The sequence below is a fragment of the Hydra vulgaris genome, chromosome 15 (genome assembly GCF_038396675.1).
Source record: "Hydra vulgaris chromosome 15, alternate assembly HydraT2T_AEP".
Lineage (NCBI taxonomy): Eukaryota > Metazoa > Cnidaria > Hydrozoa > Anthoathecata > Hydridae > Hydra > Hydra vulgaris.
Genome location: NC_088934.1, coordinates 247,097 through 263,823, shown reverse-complemented (window position 1 = coordinate 263,823; position 16,727 = coordinate 247,097). Strand labels below are relative to the sequence as shown.

The window sequence follows — 16,727 nt, the reverse complement described above, 5'->3', positions numbered from 1 at the left end:
TCTGTCTAAATTTTTCTTGCCTATTACTTCCTTAATAATGCGCAATGTGTTTTGTGAACCATTACTTTTTATTATTTGATCTGAAGAGTAGTTAGTTGTTGAACGTCTCAAAGTTATTTCAAATAAACATTTATAATTTTTATAGTTAGTTTCATTTTCTAGCGTTCTTTTTTAAGATATTTGCAATGAAATCACTGTGTTATTTTTGAAGATTTAACAATTCCCTTTGTTATCCAAGGGCTAAAAAGGCTTTTTTCTTTTAGTAATTTTGTAACTTCGGGAAATGCTTTAGTAAAACAGTTAAGAAATTTAGCTAAGAAGATATCATAGGCTTCATCGGCATTTAAACTTAATAGAGTTTCGTCCCATTTTTCAAATGATATAATAACATGAAAAGATTTAATGGAGGTATCGTTTATTAGTCGCTCTGTTACCTTTTGTGAGAATAAATTGGAAAGTGATCCGAAATATCCGTTTTTAATATTCCTGTTTTTATTTTTGATGTAAGAAGTTCATTGGTAAAAATTTGATCTATTGATGTTGCACTAGTCTTAGTTACACGCGTGGGTTTATTGATTGATGGTATGTAACCATAGTAACCAGATTGAAAAAAGACATTACAGAAATTATTAGTGTGCTTATTAACGTCATAGTCTAAAATGTTGAGGTTACTGTCTCCGATAAAATAAGCACTTTTATTTAAACTTGATTTTTTTTTTAATTATTTTTTTAATGCGGTCTTTAAATGCATTAATTTTTCCTGTTGGCGGTCTATTTAATACATGCACAATAATATTTCTTGAGGTTTTGATAACGATTTGCACGCATAATGATTCGTAGCCATTAGTGGTTGAGCTTAAATTTTGCATAAATTTGTATGATAATGAGTTAAATAATATAGATACCCTAACCCTAACCCTTACCCTAACCCTAACCCTGACCCTAACCCTAACCCTAACCCTAACCCAACTTCCTTGTCCCAACCTCTAACTTGGTGTACCACATTGTAATTAGGTAATTGGAAATTTGAATCGCTTTCAATATTTTTATCATGACACCACGTTTTACTGAAGCAAATAATGTTAAAACTAATTTTGATTTTATATGAAAACTGTTTTGATGATGCAAATGATTTTTGATGATACAATTATTATTATCAAACCTTTAAAAATTAAAATCGAATCTGAAAAAAAAAAAAAAATTATCAAAAGACAAATTTAGATAAAGAGCGTAGGGCTGCTTTAGAATTACAAGAAAGAACGCAAGCTGAACTAAAAAAAAGGATAACAACATCTGAAAATGAGTCAGACACTTTAAAGAGAGCATTAGAAAAACCAAGCGGCATTGAACAATGTGTACCACATTGTAATTAGGTAATTGGAAATTTGAATCGCTTTCAATATTTTTATCATGACACCAAGTTTTACTGACGCAAATAATGTTAAAACTAATTTTGATTTTATATGAAAACTGTTTTGATGATGCAAATGATTTTTGATGATACAATTATTAATATCAAACCTTTAAAAATTAAAATCGAATCTGAAAAAAAAATCGAATCTGAAAAAATTATCAAAAGACAAATTTAGATAAAGAGCGTAGGGCTGCTTTAGAATTACAAGAAAGAACGCAAGCTGAACTAAAAAAAAGGATAACAAGATCTGAAAATGAGTCAGACACTTTAAACAGAGCATTAGAAAAACCAATTTGGGTTTTTGGTTTGCGGCATTGAACGAGAAAGACGTGTTGATCAAGCTACTTATTATTTTCTAAACAAATATGGAAGTTTCGATAAAAAATATAATCCATTTATTTAATCATAAAATATGAAAATTTGCAATAATATTTTATAAAGTTACATAAATAAGGTTAGGTGTCACTCATATAGTTAAAAACTAGTCAATGAAGCGACACCTAAAAAAAAAAAAAAAAAAAAAGGAAAAAAATAACAAATAAAACACAGAAAGAATAAATAAGAAAAAAGAAAAAAAAAAAAAACGAAAGAAAGGAAAATAAAGTACTAATAAATAAAGATGATATTTTTAATTGCAATAAAAATATAATAAAAATAATAATCTTAATAATAATGTGAATAAAAAACTATTACTACAATTGAATCAATATCACTATCATTATAAATAATATTAATAAGATTTAAAAAACAAACATAAATTAATGATATTAGTAATATTAGTAGAGTTAAAAAAGACAGTATAAAATAAAAGTAATAATAGTTTCATAAATACAGTAACTTAAAAAAAGCAATAATAATAAAAGATAAAATTAATATTTATTAAATATATACTCAAATAAAAATTTCTTAATTTGGTTTCGATTGAGAAGAAGATTGTTGATAATAATAGGGTATTTAGTTAAAATCTTTTTTTTTTATAAATGGTATTATTTGGTTGCAGTGAAAAATTGATGTTTTATAGTGCGCTTACCATATTTAATAGTGTTGAAAAAGGAAGTGTGCAAGTTAAAATTTTCAGTATTTCGCGTGTAATATTTGTGTTTCACTTGTTTTAATAAAAAAGTTATTAAAGGAGTTCGGAAGTTTATTTTAAAGAAAATCAAACACAAAGAGACAATTATAAAGCTTTACAAGATCTTGAAATTTTAGAATTTTTAATTCAGAAAATCTATTTTTGATATTAGATCGTAAGGGAGAAAATGTCATAATTCTTAAGGAAGTGCATTGTAAACTGTTTATACGATGTAATAGAAAACTACCTTTTTGACCCCAAACAGTGCAACTATAACTTAGACGTGAGAAGAACAAGGAATAGTAAATTGATATTAAAACATGTTGGGCAACATAGTGTCGTATTAATGACAGCATACCATTGGCACGTGAGAGTTTTTTATTTAATTGAATTATTTGATAGTACCATGATAGGTTTTTGTCAAGAAATAGCCTGAGGTATTTTATATATTTAGATGGTAAAAGTCTTTTACCATTAATTCTGATTTTCTCAATATTACTATCAATCTTTTTTTTGCAGGATGAAAAATAATAAATTCAGTTTTATTGATATTTAGGCAAAGACGGTTACTATTTAACCAATGACACAAATGATTGTGATCTGAATTAACTTTTTAACAAAGCTTCGCGTTTGATTAATTTATGCATAGAAGATTAGTGTTGTCAGCGAAATGATGAACAATCGAATTATTTATAGAGTGAGACAGATCGTTAATATATATTAAAAACAGTAAAGGTCGTAGAGCAGAACACTTTATATAGAAAAACTCAAAACAACAAAACTAGAAGAACAAAAAAAAGTATTCTAAATGAAACACTTTTAAAAAATCAAGAAAATATATTTACAAATATAATGGATGCGAATTGAAAAATAATAACAGATCGACTTGACAAACTGGAAAACAATTTTAATAAAAACAAAGCAAAGATTGTAATAATTGAAAAAGACGTTAACGGTATGAAGGAAAGTAATAATTTTCAGGAAAGTAATAATTTTCAGAACCCTAACCCTAACCCTTTACATTCAAACAGTTAGATAGTCAATGAAATAAGCAATTAAAAAAAAAAACTATTGATTTGGAAAAACGTTTACGTCGGAATAAATTAAGGATTTATGAATTAACTGAGCTCCCTAACGAAACTTGGAATGATTGTGCTAAACCCCTATTAAAAGAAATGAAAGCGCTAAACATTTATCAAATCAATATCTATGCTAATATACTATTTATGCTAAAATATAAAATGGGATTAGTACCTTCACGATTCACAGAAAACTTCTTTTATTCAATTACCAATAAGTTCAAAACTAGAGTAACTGGTAACTTTATCGTACCCCGAAAAAAAAAAAAATTCTCTTAATTCTCTATCTCTTATCGCAATCCCTATTTATATAACAAATTAATTCCGAAATACACCTTAATTACTCTTCCTGACAATATATTTTCATTAAATTCAAAACTTAAAAATTTTGTTTTTTATTTAGATAATTACATAGAATTGTTCTAGTTCACATGATAAATAAAAACTTGAAATAACACAATCTACAACGTGAGAAAGTCGGATTTATATATATATATATCTATCTAAAAAAACATTGAAAAAATATAAATAAATAAATAAATAAATAAAATACACACACAAATCATAATACAACTAGAAAAAGCAAAACAAAATTTTATCACAATAATATTTAAAAAATTTGTGCATTAGAATCACAATGTTTATTTGTATCTTGCGTAATACCCCAAGGTTCTCGATGATAAGACTTATTCAGTCTTCAACGAGTTTCCTATAACAAAATAATCTATCTTAACAAGTCTTACATAATATATGCTTACTGAACTTATTTTTTTCAATTGTTTCTTCTCTTTTAACTGAGTGTTATTTTTTCTGTTAAATATATATTTTAGCAGTATTTGGTTAAATAATCTTTTGTAACGGAAGTATATTTTATTTATAATACGACTAATATCTAATAGTGAAAATTTAAATAAAATAAAAAAATAATGGCAGGGTTAAAAGTCTAATTGCTAAGATTCGCAATCTTATAAATCGATGACTTAATGATAGAGAATCAGCTTTAGGTGATAAAATACGAACAATTTTTCGAGAACAAGGAATGACAGAAGCAGTTATTCTTACAACTATAGAAGCGATTATTGCAGCTAAAGTAGAAAGTTTTTCAAAGCTAGGCGGTGCCCCAAATCCATCAAAATCTAACCGTAAGCCTGAACCAAAAAAATATTTTAGATCATTTAACTAGCGGTTTAAGGTCGGTTGCTGGAAAAATTGCCCTTCCGGTATCATATGAGGAATTCTGTCATAGATATTTCGCGTTGCAGCTAACATTGTCGGATGTTTAGCAAAAACTTTATGGCTTCTTTTTATTGCTATTGGCGTTTTAATTTTTAGAGTTGCCCGTTGATATCTAGAAAAAAGAAAAAGAGCTAGAAATAAAAAACATTAATAAAAATATGAAAAATGAGTTACTATAGACCAGGAACAAGATTTTTCTTAATACCAGATGACGCTATTTGATTTTTTTGATTTAAAGTATGTTTTAGTTAATGATAACACAATAAATATTGGAAAATCAAGAAAAGTTGCAAAATATTATGCTATTGAAGCGGGTCAAGAAGTTCTACTAGAATGGCCACAAATATATCGCATTCCAAATAGTAATCGATATAAACTCCCAAGATTAGTTAACAAACTACCAGCTGGAAGTGATGGTAATTACATAGGAGGTGGTCAACATTATTATCCTTATAATGAGTATAAAGAAGAGTTTATTATTAAACCTCTTGAATGTTGTGCTACTGTTTGCTGTGGTGTAACTACACTAATGTTATATTTTAAAGACCCTTTGCGAGAGCTTTGTTTAGATTTCATTTGTATTATACTGTACGCGTTGTTTTTATGAGGCTATGCGTTGCACTTTCTAATGAAGCACGTTTTAATGCATGGAAATGCAATTGTAATACAAGGTTTTAAATAATACAGTTGGTATATCTAATTATTAAACAATAATGCAAAATGCTTACTATGTAGTCCCATGTGCTTACACGATCGCAAGCAATTTAGCATTAAAAATGGCCAGTACAGTTGAATATAACAATCAATTAGTCATTGCCCTTGTTAGTGCTCCTCTTGGCATAGCAACTATCTACAAAATCAACGGACAGCTTGACGACTCAACAACCGAAACAGCAAATACTGTTGAAGAAAGCGGGAGAGACTAGAGCAAGGAGCTGACAAGTATTGTAATTGCGGGAGCATAGTAAAATATTTACCATTGTGTAAATAGTTACCATTGTGTATGCTCTGAAGTATTAGAAATAGTTACCAAATAGTTACCATTGTGTATGCTCTGAAGTATTAGACAGAAAATGTAAATAGTTTATAAAAAAAAACGAAGCAAACTCATATAGCTCACCAAGTAAGTATTACAGGTACTATAACGGTCACTTTAACAGTACCGATTACAACAACAGCGCATATTAAAATAGCTTTACGAAGAATTATATACTATGCAGATGTTGATAATTCACCTGGTGCTATATATATATAAAAGAATGTGATAAGATATCTTCAATCGCGGAAACAGTTAAAGGAAACCCTCAAAGAGTAATAGACACTATTTACCGCATCTGCAATTGAGTCAGTTTTATTATTGTGAGCCTAAATCTTTGAATTAATTTTCTTTACAGGCTTTTCAAGTAATTGACTAACTTACTTTTAAATTTATTGTTTATGATGGAACAGCAATTGGTTTTTCTTAAGCTGTTTTAGTTTTTGATTTTTAGGTTAGATGTTGTTGCAAATTAAACAATAAAAACAAGTAATGTAATGGTAATAATAGAAAAAAGTGAACAAAGGCTATACCCATTTCTTACTAATAAAGGGTTTCAAACTTCAGGTTATACATTGGAAAAAACAAACAGCTTTGTCATATGATCAGAGGGCTAATGAGCTCGGTGACAAATTTCGAAAAAAAAGGGTACGCCGTAAAAAAATTTCAAAACATTTATCTATCGCGACTACTGGTTTTGAAAAAGCTGGACTTTTAACAGAAGTGGTTGCAGGCTCAATTGCAGTTCCTGCCGTTGCTGTTCATGTATGCATTTAGCTTGCAGAGACCATTGCTTCATTTGAAATTATCTCTGCAATGCTCAGTTTGATACAAAAAGTATATGACAGCAATAGCAAACGCTTCCACATGTATACATCACATTCCACATGTAAACATCAGCCAAAGAGGCTATATCTTCTTTACAAGAAAGAATATTACGCGCTCTTAGGCATAGTGTGTTACCTGTTGAATTTGCTTCTCTTGAAGAAAAAATGCAAACATTTCTAAGATATGTTGACCAGGAGGTGCAAAAAACGGAAGCTGACGAGGTAGACAATTTGCCGGAAACGCTTAAAGATATCTAAAAATATCTTACCATGAGACGAGCTTATTTTAACAAACACTCCAGCAATCTTTTACTAGTTTTTTTTGTTGATTTAAAAGTGGGTTGAGCTTGAATACTCGAGTTTTGAGCCCGAATAAAAAGATCTTGAGCTTGAATAAAAGGCGCTGATTTAATAATTGTAGGAGCAATTGTAGGAGAATTGCAGGCAGATCGTTGTTTTTTCGGAAAAAATATACAATGGCACCAACTAAGTTCAGAAAGTAAATCTTGTCGTTTGTCTTTTCGTTTAGCAGCAGCAGCTTACTCAGCGAGTATTTTCTTTTCAGATTTTGCTACGCTTCTTTCCATTTGCAAAGTGTATTCCCTATACAGCAACTATTTTATTAGAGGCCATATTATTCAGTTCTTGGTGATTTAGCTTCCTACCAAGCAGTTTTAAACTGTTTCCTTTTGAAACGCATTCTGATAATCTTGACTTATACAAACCAACTGTTTTGTGTTTATATGTGTGTTCAACTAAAATTTTAACCGCCCCTTCCCCTATAAGCTCTACTAAAATATCTTTTATCATACAGTTTTTAACATATATATATATATATTTTTTTTCCAAATATACGTGATAACCATTCCTAAGATAAAAAACCAAGCAAAGCTGAAGTTATTTCTAAAATAATACCAGCTTAATTCTGTCATGTGCGTGAGAATGTAAATTTATCAAAGCAGCAGCATAGTGTTTAGAATGAAGCTGAATTTTTATTTGTTTTACTTGAGTATCACTAATAAATTGATCGTTTCTTCTATAATCAATTTAAAGCTGGTAATCTTTTAGCTGTATTATGACGATGCAGCTTAGCTGGTCTCGGACTAATAAATTTGCGAATGCATTGAACACCGCATCGATCGATCCAGAAACGAGGTGCAATGTAAACCTGCGAGCAATTTTTTCATTGTTATTATTGGTCTTATAATATGCAATAGTTGGACATATTAAAAATGTTTAAACTTCTCGCCGTCGATACAGCGAATAAAGCACAAGTTCTGTTTTACTTGAATTTGTTTCTCTCACAAAAAGTAGATTTCCTTCGATAAAATTTTTTATCTATTAAAGATAAAGTTTTATATAAATAAAAACTTTACCTTAAAATGGAAAACTTAAGTCCACTTCTCTCATACCTAACATTTACCAAGTGATGCAATTCGCTAAAAAGTTTCGATATGACGATTTTGAATTTGTGCGACAGTTTTGTGTTAACTTTACAGTAACAGAAAAGTGGCTCGAGAGGCTCGACTTTTTTAAACCTAAATGTGGAATAAAAATTTTTTAGAAAAAATCTTTAGAAAAAATCTTGGGCTGACGTTCAGCTCTTACTTTGAGCAATGATGTGTATTAATATATAAAACTACCGAGAAGACAGTTCTATGCTAAGTTTATTTCTGGGTACCTGGTATGACCGATTAAAAACATAAAGAGAAACCAACTACAGCTAATTTTTACGATATTGCAAAAAGCCTTGAACTTGTTAAAATTCAAGCTGCAGGAGTCAGTTTACGCGAATGCAAAAAATGCCTTGCACTATGGCATCTTGCTGGACGTGCTGTTAGTATCCGCGTTGACGTTGTCCGGAAATATGACCCTCCAAGCCTTTTTCAAAAAATTTCAGGAGGCATTTAGTTCATAATAAACACGCGTGGCTCTTTGAGCCTGAAACTAAGAAGTTTGACCAAATCGTTATTAAAGACACCCAAATAGCACAAAATAACTTTATAATTGATAACATAATAACATATCCTATTGATAATTAAATTTCCGAGTTACTATCAAGTTGTTGAAAACCCCCGCCAAAACCCACAGGTGTACCGCCAAAATTTTTATCCATGCTTGAAGATTTACTTAGCGTTGAACCAGATGTGAGCAGCGCTGCGACAAACAGTTCTGTTGAAAAATTGCTTAAAACTCTATGGGAGTCTAGAAGCAAACCAGGATGAATTAAACTTGACAAATGTTAAGTTGATTTGTTTCTGTATTTAAAACTAAAAGTTACGCAAGAAGCTGTAATATTGATCTCAACATAATTGGAGTTGCCACACCATGCAAACTAGCTGAAACAAACAGGTCCTGCTATACTCTGCAATTTCTACTTCGACCCAGAATGTTGCGATAAAGCAAGAAAAGATATTGCTGATATGATTTTTGGACTCTGCAATAAAAGCTGGAATTGAAAGCAAGTCGCCTCGGGGCTCTTTGACGAAAACGAAGCCAGAGAAAACGGGTTCTATTTAGAAAGACTAGGAACTAGTTATTTTGCTGTTAAACAAGATGTAAAAGATTTAACTGAAAGATACTTGCCCGTTGGTCGACTTGTTCTAGACGGAACCCAGTAGGCACAGCGACGTGACAAAAACGTGAATTTCACGTTATTTTGGCACGTGACAATTAGGTGACTTTTTGGTCCCCATGAAATGACCATTTCACGTGATTTATGGACGTGTTTTTCACGTTACTTTTGGCACGTGATATTTAGGTGACTTTTTGGTCCCCTTAAACTGTCCAAAAGACGTGCTTTTTACGTTAATTTTGGCACGTAATATTTAAGCAATAATTATGCTTTATAATTACCAAGTGTTTGGATTCGTGTAAAGAAAAAAAACTCATCGTCGAGAAAGTATTTAACACGTATTAAATTACATGGTTTTATTAGTCAGTATATTAGATCTTGACATAAACATTTTTAATTTGTAATAAAAACTGCACTTTTGTTAAAATATCCTCCTTATATCCAATAAGTAATAAGTACAAAGTCGTAGATCTGCAACTTACGAAGAGCACGCTTCAATCCACAAAGAGCACACTTCAAACTTAGTCTAACGAATCAGTCGATATATTCTCCTATAAAAGCACGCTTTAAACATAATCTAACGAATCAGTCGATATTTTCTCCTATAAGAGCACGCATCAAATTTATCTAATGAATCAGATTTAGCTGAAAAGAAACGAATAAAATCTTAAATAGAATTACAAAATAAAAAATACAAGTTTAGAAAAATATTATTTATCTATATATATCTATATCTAATATCTACCTGTAGATATATCTATATCTATATATAATGTTAATAACTGATGGGCATGATTAGAAAAAGACCTGTACTCACCTTATGTGATAACATCTGTGTATTATGTGATAACATGATAATTTGTTTTCTTTGTTTTCCATCTTCTTATATTTGCATCTGTTTCTGCATTAACTTGTTCATACATTAACTCACTAGATGCAAAGGTGACAGCCCACGAAGTTGCTTTAAATGAGTTATCTACAAAGTTTTGAACGGCATTAAATGTCATTTTAGAATGCACACAAAAGAATAAAAACAAACTTATAAAAATGTAATAATTACCACATAACCACACAACATTATAGTGGGGATTTTATATCATGATTTTCCTTACCCATGGTGAGATTTTCACCTTGAGGCTCCATTTGCCATGGAAACATTCAACACGGCTAAGGAGCTTCACCTACCACTATTTATATATAATATTTTAAGTGTAAAACTAAGAATATGTATAATAAAGTATTGTCAAATTAGGTCACCAATAAATACAGAGTGCTGAAAATTCAACTCAGAATCAAGTTGCATTCTCCAACAAGATATGAACTAAATTAAACTTTTGCTACAGGGTGCGATCACAAAAGAAGACAAAGAGAGGGAAAAGTGAAATTTCTTAAACTTTAAAAGTTAAAAGGTTATTGGGTCTTACTACAGAATGATACTCCTAGGCAATAACATAACAATACAATTGTCATTCTAGTCAATAATATTTTTTGCAGAACTTATCATTTGTCATGTAGCTTAATAAATTTAATATTAAATAAGTTATAATAACTTATTTATTATTAAATAATTACATCGACAAATTTGACAGTCTAAAATAATATACAATAGGGTAGAAAAAAAAGTATACCTGTAGTAGGGTTTGATCTTTTGCGTGTTGCAATATGAGAATTATCTGCCATAACGTTACACAATTTTGAACTAAGCTTTATAATATATTTATTAAACCTGAATTGATAAAACTTAGATATAAGATAATATAATATGTTTAGATAAAATATTACATATGTGAGATTTTATTTTTGTCAAAAATGCATTGCGACGTTATAAGATATCTTACGTCCTGATACTTTTTTCATTAATTATTATAAAACTACAATGCAAAATAATTATGTTATTATAAAAGTAAAATAAAAAGTAATTACAATAATAAATATATAAACTCCATATTTCATATAATCATTATATTTAAAAAATCCGGAAAATTGTTTGGGGAAAATAACCTGAAAAAATTCAAAATATTTTTCCCCTCATTTTTTCCTTAATTTTGCATTCAGCCAAGTTATTTCTCAATTTTTAAAAAACTTTTCTTAATTTTTGTATGAATGATGACTAAAAACAACATAAAAACAACTAGATGAATAATATATACTTTAAGTTGTTGTATAGAAAACTTATCGGATATTTGGAAAAAGATAAATTTCAGAAAAATATCTGGTATTCCGGGAATATCTAAATTATAAAAAAATAGTAAAGAAAATAAAGGATATCTTTCCAAGTTTCTAATAACAGGTTTTTATTGTGAATAAAAAGAGTTCCAAAATACACAATATTTTGGCAACGTAACTTTCACGTTTCAATCAAGTAAAATTGTCACCTGGACAAGGTCACCTAAAATATACATGATTGAAACGTGAAGAAGGAAACTAGGTAAGAGCATGCATCAAACTTTATCTAATGAATAAGTCAATATTTTCTCCAATAATAGCTCGCGACACCAAATTTAGCTAAAAAGAAACATATAAAAACTTAAATAATAATATGATTATTAAATAATCATCTTAAATCACAAATTTTTAACACAAATCTTACATGGTGAGTCATCAATTGTTTTGGCAACAAGATTTTCTGGTGTTGCTATTTCTTTGATCTAAATCATGAAACAATTTTTAAAAAAGGTTTGCTATACTTAAGAGAAACTTGCTTTACATATTTAAAAGTCGTCAACATTGAAAGATAAGTATAATGCAGTTTCAAATACAATAGCATCATAATCATCTTTTTGTGGGGAAAACATCGAACAAATCCGCGAAAATAACCTGTTTTATATTGTACATAATAACAATAGTAATAAAAGTCATATAATATATATATATATATATATATATATATATATATATATATATATATATATATATATATATATATATATATATATATATATATATATATTTGTGTTATGACTTTTTAATTTTTTTTCAAATAAAATGTTTCCTGTATCATAAATCGATGATCTTTTACCTAAAATCATGAAAAAATGCCCAAATAGCTTTCTGCAACAAAAAAAGGTCACCCCAGAATAAAAATTTGATTTACCATTTTTATACATTCATTTTTGACCGATGTTTAAATCTTAAGCTTAATTCTCAGCTTAATTCTATTTATTTCATTATTTTGTTATGAATTTATAAATATAACGCCACACGTTACCATGGCAACGAAACGGCCGTGTGCCGGCAAATACTTGGAATTGTTATGTGATGACGTCATTGTGTTACCACAGTGATATAGACGACTGTAACAGACTGTAGAAAATTATAGAACTTAGTAGAACATTCTGGAAGCTCTAAATAATTATATAAGCGAGCTGCTGTCAGAGCTCAGTGTTGATAATGTGAATAGTTCTATGAAGTACTCTGCGTGTAACTGAGCTAATAAGGAACTACTGTAGCGAACTAAAGACGCTGTAAGTGTACGAAGTATAAGTAGTTGTAGCATTATCGTTAGGATACGGACTGGATTATCGAACTGTTATCAACATTGACTGGATTATCGAACTATAATTGGATTACTATGCAGTTAAAGTATTTTATTAATTAAACGACTTTATTAAACGGATATTTACGCTCAGCTATCCGTAAAGTCGTAACAATATTATATGATGTCTCACAAGAAAAGTCATACCACAGTAACAAAGAACAAGAAGACTTGGACTAAAAATTTGGTGAGATTTCAAGAGTCACACAGAAGAAGAGGAAGCGTGGCTGTAGAAGAACATTCACTCGATGAAAAATCCAGAATACCACTTCAATTGCAGATCGTAGGAAGATACCAGTTTCTCGGAGCATATGTTAAAGGAAGAAAAGAACGAATAGGCCAAATTTCTAAGGAAATTACAAAACTGTGGGACAATAAACTGAATTTTCCACGTGTGTCTGATCAAGTGATAAGAGCAAAGCTTATGAAGGTGCTGAAGGTCTATGATGAAAGTGTCAAGCGTGGAAAATATGATGTTCTCAATGCATTATTTGACATCACGAAAGTGAATGGCCAGTGGTTATCCTCGGAAGATAAACGTCTATACCACCTACAAAAAGAAAGTAAAGGACAGGTGGGGTACTCAACAGGACAAGTGGCAAGTAAAGAAACCATTCACCCTTCCAAGAGAAGGAAAGTCCAGTCTTGAACAGCAATACCTTCCACATCACAAGTCCTGTCTACCACAGACAGTGGTACTGAATCTGAAAACTGCAAAAGTAAGAGTGAAGATGATGAAGACGACGACGGTGATAAAGACGATGATGAGGACACTCAGAAAAAAACTAGAAAGCACTACAAAAGTAAATTTGCTGTAAGTATGGTTACATCAAGTGGAGTTTCCACAAAGAAAGCTGCTAAAATATGCAATGTATTATCACAACAAGGTATTGATATTCCAACTCCAAGTCAATCAGCAATTTACAAGTCCATATTCAAAGAGGCAGGTAAATTAAAAAAAGAAATGATACAACAACTTAAAATGGAACAGTGGTCCTTACACTTTGACGGCAAACGAATAGATGATAAGGAATATCAGGTAGTTGTACTTCAGAATGAAAGAACTGACGTGAAACTTGATGCACTGCGTTTAAAAGATGGCAAAGCTGAAACTGTTGCTGAAAAAATTGCCAAACTTATTGATGAATACAATTTGTGGAATTCAATTAAGATGATCATTACTGATACAACAAACGTCAATACTGGGAAGAGAAATGGAGTTGTTGTGAAGTTGCAACGTATGTTTAAATTAAAGGGTGTCACAATACCACAATTTATCGGTTGTCAGCATCACGTACTAGACAGGATTCTCCGTCTGGTGATGGACGAAGAACTTGGGGGTGATACCAAATCTCCAAACATTGAATACCCATTTGTGTCTGAACTGTTGAATAAGTATGATGAACTGAAGGATAAGTTTGTGAATGGAACTGTCAAAAATTCTTGATAAATCAGGGTGGAGAGACGATATGAAGTTTTTGTACCATTTAACAAGAGTGTTTAGGTTCTATGAAGAACAAAGAAACTTCCCTCTGATTCACTTTCAGAACATTTCTAATATGAGCAATGCCAGATGGAACTCAAGAGCCATTCTCGCCATTCTGGCGTTCATTCTTATGCCTGAAGCGAGAAAGAATTTGGAGAAGGTTTGCAGGTTCATTTCATATGAGTGGGCAGAACATTGGTTTAGTAGTCAAAAGTACAATGACAATGACTTCAAGAATTTATCTGATGTATTGAAGCCTTACAAAAAGGCATTGCAGTCATTCAAAAATCACTGGAAGAAAGAGCCATCCGTCATCGACATACCACGAAGTAATCAGATAGCTGAACGTGCAATCAAGGTGATGCAAGACCTGTATGCTTCCTGCAGAAAGAAAGACAAACTGCAACTTCGATTCATTCTAAGTAATAAGCGCTAGACTCTTTATGAGACGTGAGCATCATGTGACCCATGTACTAAACACAGTAGGCCTATAGACACAGACAGTTATGTATATTGTTGTACTAGACGCTTTGATACTGTTAATTTTGTAATACTTGTATAATTATATATCACATAATGTTTTTTGTTATATCACAGTACATGTTGCATAAATAAATAAAATAACAACAGGAGTATGACTCTTACAACATCTTCAGCCTTTAATATTCATTTACTGTACAAAAGTGTACCTATTGAAAATTCGATTTTTTGGTTTTGGGGTGACCTTTTTTCAAAATATGTCAAAATGAAACATCTATTCGTTCTTTTTACATAAAAGTTCATTGAATTACGATACAGGCCTAGTAGGTTGCAAAAAAGTCATATCCCTAATATATATATATATATATATATATATATATATATATATATATATATATATATATAATAATTTCATATAATTCAAATATATATATTAATCATATAAATAATATAAAATATTTAAATAATATAAAAAAATGAAATAAATAAGTATTAACCTTTTTAAACAAGTAAAGCACCAGATCAAGATGTCATATATTACAAAAAGATAAAGTATTTAACAATGATATATACATATATCAATAATAAATAACATAACACATTTATTTATTGATACTATCTTGGATAAATTCTTTAACCTTTTTGATAAAAACCAAATAAAGAAAGAAAATTTATTTTTGGTTTTTATCTAAACGACTCTTGAGCAATAATGTATGCAGAAGTTCTAGGGACATTATTATTGCTCAAAAATCAAGAATAAGTTCTGCTAGAACTTATAATTTGTCCATGTAGCTTATTTAATAATTAAATAAGCTACATGGACAATTTATATTTTAATTTGATATTAAATTTGTCATAACTTATTTTGTACTAAATTAAGTAAGCAAAATGGACCAAAATTCGCCAGTCTAAAATATTATATCATAAAGTAGAAAAAAAGCATACCTTGTATTTGAGTTTAATCTTATTTGTGTGGCAAATAGGGACGCTTGATACTAATTTATTTAACTTAATTTGATGTTACAACTTAAAATATATTGTACTTTTTAGTTCTGTTTTAAATGCATTGCGTTATAAGATATTATATAGACCAATTTTTTTTTTTTAATTATGATAATACTACAATAAAAATTAATTATATTATCATAACAGTAAATAATTATAACTACTATATTGAATACAATAACTATACTATAAAAAAATTATTAATATAATAAAAAATATTATTTCACATTTCTTATGCCAGGTTTTTATTGAGAATAAAAAAAGTTCCGAAAGACGTGATATTTTGGCACGTAACTTTCACGTAACTTTCACGTAAAATAGTAACATGGACGAAGTCACCTAAAATACACGTGATTGAAACGTGAATAAAACGTAACATGCCTACTGGGAATGAGAAGACGTCTGCATATGACTGTTGTGGCTCTAGTTGCCGTTATTATGCCGTTATTATTATGCCGTTAAGAAGCTAAACTAAAAACTGTTAACTTTGAAAATCTTGGCAAAGAAGAAGTGCAAATTGTGGAAATTACATTTGTATAATGATACTTAAACACGCTTTTTGAGTATCATTATACAAATGTAAATAACAAATTATCATATATTTAAATAATAGTAATACTTCATGTTTTCATAATAAAGGTAATTTTGGTTTTATCAAAAAAAATTACAAAATATCATTTTATTTTGCTGTTTTTTTGCCACTTCAGTACGTTTATCCAAACATTTTCCTCTAATATAAAGACCATCAATTGAGAGTTTATTTACTATTTTTGAAAGCATCATGGGTGTAATGAAATAAATCTAATTTTTTTATAGTGTCTTAGACTAAATAGAAATTAATTTAGAATTTAAAATTTCATTAAACAATCACTTGTTGTTAAAAAGTTATAGATATTTTAAATCTACAAAAAATACGTTATTTTCGATAAAGCTTTTATTAACATTTTCGAATTTTAGCATGGTTGGCTCCGATCATATGGAT

General features: G+C 29.6%; 1 long non-coding RNA gene across 1 annotated transcript; it reads right to left on the bottom strand.

The window, feature by feature from the left end:
• Positions 1-10,056: 10,056 nt before the first annotated feature.
• Positions 10,057-11,891, bottom strand: LOC136091514 (uncharacterized). Its single transcript, XR_010644040.1, has 2 exons — positions 11,615-11,891; positions 10,057-10,965 (listed from the first exon to the last, which is right to left on the bottom strand). It is a non-coding gene; the product is annotated as an uncharacterized LOC136091514 (long non-coding RNA).
• Positions 11,892-16,727: the final 4,836 nt, after the last annotated feature.